The sequence below is a fragment of the Pinus tabuliformis genome, chromosome 9 (assembly GCF_031772625.1).
Source record: "Pinus tabuliformis cultivar Carrire ecotype Pingquan chromosome 9, CPIR1, whole genome shotgun sequence".
In the NCBI taxonomy this organism is placed as follows: Eukaryota; Viridiplantae; Streptophyta; class Pinopsida; order Pinales; family Pinaceae; genus Pinus; species Pinus tabuliformis.
In genome coordinates, this window is record NC_142307.1 from 92,710,911 (window position 1) to 92,723,973 (window position 13,063).

The window sequence follows — 13,063 nt, forward strand, 5'->3', positions numbered from 1 at the left end:
ATCACTTACCCTTATAGATGTTCTTCTTCACAGCTATTCTTCCTTTTATATGCCAAAACTCTTTTTATGTGCCAAAACTGTTTTTGATATATCTCCTTCACTGCCCCTTTTCAACACCCTATTTCATTATTGTTGTAGACCCTTTTCCAGATTTGGTTAGTTGTATTTCTAGATCTTCAATTTTCCTCTTCAATCCCCTGTTTGTAGCTCTCAGCTGAGCATTAATCTTCCTTACAAATCTGGCTTCTTTGATTGCAGGAACAATCCAAGTAAAGTATTGAGTTTCACTACTTACTATTTCTGGTTTGGACACCTTTTCAGCTTCCTAGAGAGCCTTCATCCTTTTGAAATTTGTCCTTTAAGCTGCATGCTCTCTTTCTCTCACTCTTGGTCTAGAAATTTCATAACCTTTCTTTCATAACCTCATAACTGGCTTTTTGTTTGAGTGGCAGGAACTGTGATTTTGTCATCTTCAAGTCTCAATCATCTCTTCTTGAATCGCAGACGTTTCTTCTAATCTCCCCAACTCAATATTGGACTCTTTCATCTTCTTGGATTGCCTGGTTAAGGGTTTTCTGGGTTTGAAAACAAATGTTGAGACATCCTCCTCAAATTCCAATTTCTTGGAGGGTTTCATTTTCTTTGACTTTCCTTGATCAGATTTTATCACATTTTCCTACACCAAAGGGGATTCTGCAATATAAATGGTTTTTAAAATATCATTTAAATCACCCTTCAAGCTGGAACCTTTTCCCGAGATCACCGTTTTACCTTTCTCCTTTTCAATTTGACTTCTAGTCAATCTCTTTTGAACTGGTTTGCTCGTTGACTGTTCTTGTGTCATTCCCTTAACCTCAGGCATCTTTTCCTTTGTAGATTTAGGAGTTTCAAGGATGACTACTGGTGCTTTGATTGCTTGTTCTTTCACCTGCTTCCTAGGCTTCAACTTAACATACCTTTTTGCCCTGGACATTACAAACTTGATGGTTTCTGCTGATGGAGTTCCTTTAACCCTAGGGCTAGTGTCTACACCTTGTTTTTTCTACTCCAAAGTCACATACAAACAAAGAAGAAGACCCATATTTGTTGATCCTTTTGAGTACATGTAAAACTATCAATTTAATTAGACCATGATGAAACAAGGAAGTCTCACATCCTTGGGATTTTAACTGTACTTTATCTGCCATCTTAGATATACTTCGAAATAAGAAGTAAGGCAAATCTAGAGAAATCATACCTGTAAAATGTAGCAGGAGTTTAAAATGATATGAATAAACCTTTTGATATCTGCCTTCACAGGTGAAGTAATGCTGAATGTTGAAGAGAAAATTGGTATAGCTGTCCTTGATGTAATATTTGGAAACTGCCTTGGTTAAGTCGGTTTTCGAAAACTGTGGCTTCAGGAACACCTTACATGGTTCCATGTCGAATCTGAAGTTTTTGAACCATGTCTCTTGCCCCTAGGAATTTTTGTCACCAACGCTATGACCTCTGAAGAAATTTGCAAGTTAAGCATTCCAACCTTTGTGCTTAAGCCATTGAAATGGAGTGCAAACTCCTTTGTCACCTGAGTATGCCCTCCCTGCAATTTCTTACAAAACTTCCAGCACCCTTCTTTCTTGAAGGCTTCTACAACTGCTTTGTCTCTGATTAAGACCTCAGTGCTTTCAGGATCTATTCTTAAGCAATGACCAGACCTGTGCCATTTCTTCTCCTCTTCCATCTTTCCTTCTAAATTCCTGTGACAAAACCGGCCTCTTTTGAAACTCTATTGATCAACCTCGCTTGCCAATGGTGGTTAGCCTTGCCTGAATTATGGATGAGGAAAACCTTGGTGGACAATTACCAAAGTTTATTGTTCGAAAACAATTATGTTTCAAGGGTTTGCATGCAAACTAAAATGATGAGACTAGCCAGCCCTTTTCGAATTTTGAAATTATCTTTCATAATGAACCCTAAATTCGAAATGATGAGTTTGGAGTGGTGGCAAGCTTAAGGAATGACTCCTAGTTGACACCTAATAATGAAAATTTTAACGGAATATTAACGGATTAATGTTTGACAAGACTTTTTTTACGAATCCACGCTTTCGTAGCGCGCAGGGAAAAGCGCTACAAAAATAATAGCGTTTTCGTAGTGCAAAACAGACAATTTACACTATCTGTGCTACAAAAACGTGTTTTCGAGGCTAATTCCAAAAATTTTCAAATTGGCCTTGAGCTATGAGTTTCTAACAAGAATTTAGGACTCATGAAACATAGAAAAAGGATGTTAGACTTTATTTAGATATGAAAATGAGACTTTTGAGACTCTTACCCCATCACCTACCCACTAAAACATAAAATTACTTGTAGACCTCCTTGAAAGTAGAGTTAACACAATGATGTTTTGAGAATTTTTGGGTGATAACAACATCATTGGCTAGTAATCAGGCGATGTCTCTCCATGTTCAACCTCAGAACATCTATTCACATGGTTAGACTTGTACATTGAGTGAAGATTGAACGAGATTGAAGACCCCAGATCTAGTTTCATCCATCTGGGCTGCGATATATTCAGGAGTACCAAATCAAATGTACAAAGGCTTTACACAGATGGTCATCCTAATCATGGATCACAAATATATATATGTAGAATCATAAGTCTATATCTATAGACGACTATCTGATCTATGTACATGTAATGAAAGTTTATAAGCTGAGCATGGGAATGCCTCCCTCAGCTAGTTCATGAAAAAAATCAAATTATCATGATGAATTGTATTGTAATTGATGCAGGTTGCCTTCCGTTTCGAAACTTCCTATCCTCATGATAAAGCATTTCACCCAACATAGATATTTATGACCTCATGCTTTAGGGGGCAACTGTTACAGATTTATTTGGGCATATCAACCCCAACTTACAGATCAATGTTATTAGGGTTCATCAACCCCTAATATAGTTGTTACATGCCCTAAAGAGGCTAATCATCAGAATACCTTACTCCCAAAGAAGTTCCATTACAGAAAGCATCCAAAAGTACTCCTAAAGAGATCAGCGCAGGAAGCCTTCTATCAGGCTGCAATGCATTGCAGGTGCTACACTGACTGGGTGCTATGCATTGCACTTAGTCCCTCTTTAGCCTACGATGAGCGAACTTGGGCAATTTTCCATGAGGGTTTGAAGATTCCTTATCCACTGGAAACCTCTAGAAGTTTCTCAAGTGCCACCTGCCCTCTGAGTTCACCCTTGGATGACAAAAGGAAGTAGGAAACATCAACCTCCTATCTCCCTCTTTCATGGAACCAATTTCTAAAAATAGAAAGGCATTCATCATCATCATTGATGACCCAACCTCCTTCTCTCATCTATAAATAGATCACTCATCTAAGAGATCTAGAGGCTGAAAAATACTGAGTTGCAAGGAGATGCTGGTGGTATGAGATTAGGATTGAGTACAAGTATCGTGATATTGTTGGAATGTCTTGCTTTTCATGAGGTGAAGAAGGATTGAATTGGAAGGATGACGCTGGATCAAACTCGCATTGGTTGTAATCTTTCCTCTTATCAATAAAGTTTTTGAGATTTTTCCCTTATGTTTGTGTTAATGTTAAATGCATTCATGTGTATATCATGCTTTCGATTCTATGCTATTTATGAACAATAGATCATTATGCTTTGATGGGCTTTTGTTTCAGTAAGTTGCGCAGGTACTTCTCAAGCGATTTAAGTACGGGAAGGAGCAATGAAACCGATCATGGGAGATAAGGAACAAGTGGAAGTTACAAGTAGGTTCTCTATCCCTTATCTTATCTGTTGTTTATAGGAAAAATTAAGATTGTTTTGACTGTTGTTTCTAGATCAGCTACTAGATCTAGAGGGTTAGGCATTTTGTAGAAACAATAAATATTCCCGAAACAATAGAACATCCATTAGTTCGTTTTCGGGGGTAGTAGCAGCTATAGAGTCTAGTTTTCTTTTCTTTCTTTGCCTTTTCACCATGGCCTTATGTTGTGGGATATAGAATACATCTAGAGGGGGTATTTCTTCAATTTTCAGAATTATCTCGGAGGTGGGGGTGACAGGGGTATGCCCTACTTCTAGTTCATTTGCAGTTTCTTCCACTGTAATTTCCAGAGCTGTCTTGTGTTGTAGTGTTTGTAGCTCTAGCACCTGTTCCTCTATATTAAGGCTTTTATTAAAATTATCCCACTCTTCCTCTAAATCAATTACCATGGTTTTTATTAGTTGTGCAGAGGTAGTAGGGATTTCAACTTGCTTGCTAGCTGAAGCTTGTTCAGCTATCTTCTGTGTAGATTGGGCCATATCCTCGATGCTCCTGCTTTTGCCGTTCTGTGATGAATGTCGCGATTCTCCAATAGATTTTTCTTGAGACTCTACTCCATAATCGGATTTGGAGTTTTCTTTGGAGTCACCTTCTATAGTCACGCTGGGAGTAGGCTCCCTTATTGGTCCAATTAACAATTGGTCTAATGGGATCATTGCGAGCCTTCTTTCTCTGTAACTGTAAAACTTTTCCAGATATTCATGGTCAAAAAGTAGTTGGGCCATATGTTTCACCTCTGAAAAGGTGTTTTTCTGCAAAAATATATCATCAAAAGCATCCTCCTCATTGGTGAATACTTTTATTTTCACCATGGTGGTGAAATTCATGATTGTTCCAAATGGGTCATACTGCCGTCCAAGGAATTTGGGTAATTGCAGAGATAGCATGTTCTTTTCTTCTTTGAGCGCATGTCCCAGGTCATGTAGTGAAAATTATTTGCAGTGTATAGGGAATGCAGGCCAAATGGCCTTCTTTGACTCTTTCAATGTATGGCTCATTCCTCCCTCAGTAGTTGTCTGGTAGGCTATTTCCCTAGCCATCAATTTATCTGGAACATAATATGGGAGGATGTGGGGGGCAGTGATGCTACCAAAAACTCTGATATATGTAAATGTCTCCTCCCCGAACCATCTGGCCACTGGGAGGATGTCAACTTCAGCTTCTTGGGAAAATCTGGGGGCGTCTCGATTATACAACCACTTATAAATAGGGAGCATAACTCCATGGCAAATCTTGAAAAAATGTGGTTGAAAATTGGATTCCCACATGACCTTGTGATAGACGTGAATGGGAAGTGGATTCTAAGCAGTCCATTTCCATTCCATGATGGGGAAATTTGAAGTAAAACAAATAGCGTCCATAACATAGGCGCTCATAAAAAATGGAGGGTAAACCCTCGAAGCAATGCTTCTTCTTCTTCTATAATCGACAGTTGTTTTTGCTAAATTATCTGACAGGATTTGGGCCCAATTCATAATAGTTACGTTAATGACTACTTCAATTAACGACAAGAAATCTGGGGAGAACTTGGTACTATCAGGTCTACCAAATAGTTGACATAACATAGCCGCAACAAAACTATAAAGGGGACAAATAGATGCAATAATGTACATACCATTTTTGTCTTTCTTGATCTTTTATTCATCATTCGACCAGGCACAGGTGCAATCTGATGGGTCGCTGTTCTCTTTAACAAACTTTTCCATGAATTTTTTGTTGTAGATGACCTGTGGCTCTGGTAGGTGGTACATAAGCCGTAAATTGTGCGGGGTGAAAGATCTGATGGCCCCTTGGCTTCTCATCCTAAATTGTCTATCTGAAATATCTGCTTCATCGATAACCCATTTTACCATATCGGTATAAGGGATTATCTTTGGTCGAGAAGCTATGCAGTGCAAAAACGAGCAAGTCGTCTCTAGCATGGAAGCATTTGAGGAATCTCGGCCATCAACTGTAATATTTGTTTCCATAATCCTCAGTTGTTCCTCCTCCAGTATGTTGTACATAGTCTCCTATGTAGAGGTTCCTCCCTCTTTACTGCATGTGGTGTTTGTGAATAGGGGAGTCATCTCTATCTTCTCAGAGGCTACAACCTTGCCTTTCTTCCCCATTCTTCTCAACGCTCTGCTCTGCGGGTTTTTTCCTGAAATGAAGAACAAAAGCTATCGAACACTCAAAGATGAACGTAAAAATGAAATAATGCAGATAGCTTGTAAAGGTGGTAAAAGAAGCATTATTTGAATGCACGTAACAAGATATCATATCAAGCTAAATGGATTTTCATACATAAATGCAGTTATTACCCACTAATGCCCACTAATGATTTGTTATCCCTTAGCTTTATTGCTCATAAATGTTTGCATCGAAAAATGGGATGAAAGTTTTTTAGGGTAGCAAGCCATTATATTGCGATGATAGCGATTGTGCGATTTGCGAAGCAATATCTCAGATCGCAATATCGCAAGGTGTGCCTTCCAACATTCTTACCTCCTGTTGTGTGTCTACGAGATGCGAGATGTGAGTTGTCCATTAGTTGTCTCACGTATGGTTACTTACTAGGCTCATCTTAGGCAATAGATTTGACGGACTTGAAATATTTGCTTTTAATACTCTACAGTGTGGGTCCGGGCGCAAATCGCATATCGCAATATCAGCTTATGGTAGGTGCAAAGTGTTTGCTTGAATACCCGAAATGTGATGCGATAAAAGCCAAAGCACCATCGCGATTTCACAACTTGCAAACTTTGCTATATTGTATTTAAGATAAAACTCTTCATGGGTCCTGTTATGCGATGCGAGACTTAAGCCTAAAAAGTTTAAGGACTTCCTTTTTTTTTGTCGGATTTTATGATAATTTAGACCATGGAGCCCTTATCTTAAATGTTTTGCTTGACTTTGGAGGTTTTTTAGAAAGTTCCTTTAGTGGGTTTTTTAGACGTGCTATATATGAAAACGTGAGTTTTTAGTAGTTCCCAAAAATATCTTGACTATTATTTTGCTTTATTCAAAAATAAAAGAAATGACTAAATGCTAAGTTTGTTTTTTGAATAAAATTTTTAAAGGGTCCCCATTTAGTTAATGTAACATTAAATACTGTTATTACTAAATGGGGGGTTGTTGAATACCACAATAAGTTGATGGTACCACGCAGACAGGTCCAAAAGTATCTGTTGAACTTACTATTCACGATTTGATGGAAATAATTCCGTTAAAGGAGTGGGTAGGCGCCATTAATGGCGAAAATCTTTGAAGATCTTCCGCCAACGATGCATTTATGATCAGAAATTGGAGGGAACGACTGGATTTGAATTCAAAAACTCCTATAAATTGGGCATGTTGGTCTGCCAAAGAACACTTTTCGTTCTGAGAATTGTCTGTGAGCCTTGCTATTTTAAGTTTATGAAGCACGAAGACTAGGAAGAACTCTTTTCACGGACATCATTCGCAAACGTATCTGTAGCAACCCATGAAATTATTTTTGATCGAATGACTGCCACAAATCCCGATCAGGATGTTAGTTCTAAAGCTTCCATCTTCGACGCGACGATTCCTAAATAATGGGCATGGAAGCTACACCTAATGTACCTACGGTGCCGAGGTCACCTAGGCTAAAGCAAGCAGTTGCAAAAGAGAAATAGAAGAAAACTATGCCAGTGAGACATTCACCGAGGAAGGACCTAGAGGTTTGGCAGAAGGAGAGGAAGGATAAGTAGCCAGAGAAAATTGTGGACCTGGAGGAAGAAGAATTCCAAGGAGTGGAAGAGTTAGATGCTGAGGCAGAGCGCATTGGCATAGAGGAAGTTGAGGCTTCAACTTCCCAGCATTCTAAGGAGTAAGAACTATCGGGACTGGGTGGAGATGGTGGAGAGGATCATAACAGTCCCTTCACATTGAGGAAGTGTGGTAAGGAGACAACTGTCAGGTCGAGGAAGAAGCACAAATTTGACAAACAAGCGTGCATATACCCGATGATCCTCACAGAAGGGGATCTAGATGAGATTGGAGACAAAGTAAGAGACACCACCACAGAGTTGTGGCAACAATTTGAACAGAAGTATATGCAGATGCTAGGGAGAGTCTAGAAGGATTTGTGTGAGTTGCAGATCCAAACTAGCAAAATTCAAGCGAGTGTTGGGCAAGCGAGCGAGGTGCAAGCGATCTTGGCGTAAGGGAGTCAGAAAGTAGTAGAGCTGGAACAGACTCTAGACCTCAGAGTCATTCCCTTACCAGAACGATCAGTCTATGCGGAATCAGAGGAAGACCGTGCCGTGTTGAGCACAGTCAAATACATTGGGGTGAACTTAGTCGCGCTGCTACTTCAGACTCTCCATGCGCTGCATTAGGGGGTGTCAAACGAGCTTAGGATCAAAGAGCAGCGCGCGCATATAATGATTAGTGAATTCAATGTAAATAATGAGCAGATGTTCACAGAGAAAGCTCAAGCTCTAAAAGAAAAGGAAGAGCTGCAAGCACAAAGTCAGAGCCTCGAGACAACAATCACACAGGCGTGTCATTCACTTCCAGAGTTAAAAATTCCAGAGGATGTCACAACTACAACAAAAATCAGGAAATTGGCTGCTATGGTCTGCGCATCCAAGGATCAGATAGGTAAAGTCACATTTGACTTTCAGATGAAGATCTCAAAGCTTCAGCTGAAGTTACATCCAACCACTTCGCCAGAGGTCCGGGAGAAACGTGGAGCAGCTATCAGGGAAAGCATGGGCACTTTGGATATAGCAGTCACAAGCTTCCAATTGATATTCGAACAGGCCATGGAGTTATGGACAAATCTGCAGGAGGACCCAAACCTGTAGAAGCTTAACACATATATCCAGGAGACACAATGCAAGTTTGATGAAGTCAAGGTGACTGCGTGCACCTTGGCACTAGTCCAATGCCTGCGCGATTGTAGGAAGGAAAGCAGTTGCAATCATAAATTGAAGAGCTATAGAGGAAAGAGGCCCTTCTTAAGGCCATACTACAACCATGGATAGAGGAAGATTGTCAGCTTACTCTGTCACTTCAGGAAAAGTTAAAGACACTGCAGCAGACACAGAGAACGATGTGCCTAGTAGTAGAAGGCCCGATGATAGAAAAGCTAATAGAGGAAGTGCAGTAGGCCACCGTACAAAGTTCTGCTGATGTAGCAACATTGCAGGTCGAGTTCAGTGACCTCCACAAAACAATTGAGGTGCCAGTAGAATGACTCGAGGGTGAGTCACCATATTTGTGTTGGGGGCCTGTTGGGAAAGGGTTCCTAAGGTCAATTTTGGGTTAGTTTAACCAATTTTTGAGAAATATTTTGTAAAAGAATGTAAAGTCTCTACGAAATGTGGAAGCAGAGCACGCAACTAAGTAGGAGTCAAAGGGGCTTTAGCCCCTTGTTTGGGTAAGTGATAGGTCAGTTTTGAGACTCACCCATGGTCCGTGGACCATGGTATTGTATTGAAAAATCTATATATAGTTGATTCATAGCGAGTCTAAGTATCAATCTAGGATAGAAGATTATTGTTTTGGGAAATTGCTAAGGAAGGAAAGCTCTATTTCATGTACTTAGGCGAAAGGGGAAGGCTCCTGCAATTGAGCGTGCAGAGACCTTGGAAAGTCCACAACTGAGTGTGTGGGCCCCTGTAGTTGTGTGCGCAGGGTGGAAGAGTCCGTAAATTAAACGCTGAAACCTAATAAAGATTGATTTTGGAATAAATATCTTGCCTTTGTGTATTATTCTTAGTTATGTTCAAGTTATGCATTATGGCTTAATGATCTATTTTCTGTGGAATAATGTATAATTTTTGCGTGAATCTACTAAATCTTTAATCTCTATGCATGAACTAAGTAATAATCCATTTTCATGAAGGTAATGGTTAAATATGTTATGATTTATGTTGAATCAAGTAGATCTGTGCAAAGGTAGATCTAGGGTTACTATTTAGTGCAAAAAAGTGGACAGTCTATTTATTTTAGGTTTATAAAGTCTGATCACAGACCTTTGCGAAGCTCTAGAATCCATTTTCTTAGAGTTGCAGTAGCAGACCATAGAAAGATACAAGTCTGTGCGAAGGAAAATCTGAGCTACAAGGGCTTAAGATCACTTATCACACAGTCTCTGGATGCAGAAACTTGGTTCTAACATCCCCCAATACTGCTTTGGGTGAGACTGCAGCCTACGATATGTAGGTTGTTGCTGAAAGGGCCAACAATTAGGGTTTTGTTGGTTGGCGTGAATAACTCTGAACCTGGGTTAGGCCCCCTTAAGCCAACATTTAGGAAGATGGAAATATTGTTGGATATCTCCTCAAACCACCATACATACTCCTTTAGGATCTAGGGGATATACATAACCATCTGGAGAATAAAATTGTGTTTTTCAAACCTAAAATGATGGATGAGGCTTGTGTGTAGGCGAGATATCGGAGAAAATACACCAGAAGAAAGGGAAATTAAGTGGTTCAAAGAATAAGGAGCACCAGGAAGCTTCCAAGGATGGGAAGAAAAAGTAGGAAGTAGGAAAAGAAAAATAAATAATAGCCATAGCAGCCCTTGAAAATATCTCAACAACCAATGCAACCACTATAATATTTATGGTCATACATAGGAAAAGTGTTGGAAGTTTCATTCAGAGCTCAACATGAAGAATTGAAATAAAGATGTTAAAAAGAAAAATTTCTTGGACACTGAATCAAGCAGCCAAGTGAAAAGCAACTCAGACATGGATGAGAAGATTGTCTATACATTAGTCCATAAAAAGGTGAATTCGACTAGCCTTCAACAACATGAAGAGAAGGAAATGACTAGACTCTTCCATATATTATAAAATTAGGAAGATAAAAAATGATGATCCTATTAAACTTAAGATCACGGGATAATCTCATATTAACAAACCTAGTCAGGAAACTAGGACTAGAGAGTCATGACCATCCTAGCCCAAATCCATTAGGATGGGTTAACAAGGAAGCAAATATAGATGTAACTAAACACTATAGAATAAAATTTGCTATCAGTGCTGATTTTATTGATGAAGTAGAGTTGGATGTGGTTCCACTTGATGTATGTGGAGTTGTATTTGGGAGTCCCTATATGTACATGCAAGATGGATCTTCATGTGAATAACCAACCAATACCACCTCATCAAGGACAAATAATCACATTATTGAACTCAAATTGGTTAATGGTCATCCAAAACTGCCACATTGTTCAAGTCAAAATGGATAATGGTAAACCATAAACCACCAATATCGATGGAAGATGATTAGTGGATAATGAGGGAAACAACCAAATTAAGTGAAGATGGTTAGTGGTCAACCAACAAAATCACCACATAAAGAATCCAAAGCTCAAGCTTGGATCCTTCTAATACTTAATCATTGAAAAACCTCTCAACTTGCACTTGATAGGGAGCAATATCAGAGCTCAGTCTTCAATATTCATTAGGGTTCGAGAATTTTAACATAGCAACTAGTTTCCTCAATAATAATCATTCTAGTTATTCATTGGGAATTTTAAAAAATGCTAGTTGTTAACTTCCATACATCCATATATTTACATTTTTTAGGATGTCTTCATCGATACTTAGTTAGGAAATTTTATATTGAAGATGACAAAATTTATTGGTAAATTATTTTGACTAGTGATTGGGAGCAGGGGAGGGGGGGGGGGGAAATGTTAGATTGAATTCCTTGGACAATCATAAATCCTAAATTTTAAACCTTATCTTTAATGAGGTGTTTTCACAATACACTAACGAGTTGTCAATGAGATCTAGATCTAGAATGGTAAATTTAATGTATTGCAAATTTATATAGTGGTATCAATACAAGAAAAAAGAGAATGACATTAAGCCTTTTCTGCCAATATCGTCTTGTCTTGTTTGTGCTCCAATTCTTAACAATGATTTCTAAGTTGGTTGTGGTTTGGGAATTAAAAGCACAATAGGATACTACCCAATATCCTAGGCATATGATTGAGTAAGATAACATAAATAATTTAACTTCAAATTGTAAACCACTTAAATATGTTGAGGAGGTGGCTCAATAATTTCAAAAGTAATTGTGCTATCCTTAAACACATTATTTGGGTCTAACTTATGACTTTAGGTAGTGACATGGCTAGGATGGGAGTACACAATCTGAAGGTTTGGAATGATGAATTGATGAGGAGTGAGTGTCTCTGCTAGCCATACAATTTAATCCCTCATAGTCCCAAATTTTGTTGTCATTTGCAAAGTGCCCTACCCAGCAATATGGGTTCTCCCTATAGTGTGTCTTAATTAGTGAATGCAAGGTTAACTATATATAATCTAGTTAATGCTTCTACAAAAGAAAATTTATTCAAGACAAAGAGTATAAACACACACACACACAAAATGTTGAGAATTTTATTATGAAATCATTTTTCACAACCTCACGTTCACCATTTCAAAGAAAATATTTTAGAAAAAATCAACAATATATATATATATATATATATATAAGTCTATAAGTCTATCACAAAATGAATACAAATTTATAGTGGCACTAATAACAAGGCACTAGAAGTAGTTCTCAACACCCATCACCCAAATCAAGGTTGTTCTTCAAAATTGGCCTTGAGGGCTGGCTTCTTTTCACTAAAATTCATAAAAGATTTTATAAAGCTCCAATAGAAAAAATTTCCTCTTCTTGTCCAATTGATTCATTTTTATACTTAATAGCCTTAGACATTTCAACATCCTCTTGTTCATTGAAACCATTGTTTGCATGCTTATGAGCATTTTCTTGCAAAGTGGGTATAAAACATTTGCATTCCTCATGAACACAAACTTTACAAGCTTAAGGTGATGAACTTAAAAAAAAAATTCCTTCTTGGAAAACCTTCATGTGCCTCCTTGGCTTTGGAACATTCTCCATCATGTTGTCCATAACCAAGACCCAAATACCTAGGCCTTTCCTCAACAACAATTGGCTTAACTATGCCTTGTGCATGTTTGCCTAACCCTTTACCTTCATAACCCATTTTCATCAACAAATTGGACCCTATTCCTCTAGTGTGTCTTTCAAAAGCACCAAAACATTCACTTTGAGAGGAAACTGAAGATAAACTTGAATTGCATACCACACAGTGAAATGATGCTTGCACAATTTCAAAACCAATAGCTAATTCTCTATCTAAACTTGGCAAACCATCTCAGGGTTCAAATGAGCTAACATGTGCTCTTATACCAACCTGATCTAAAATCTTGAGAAAACTTTTTAATGCTAT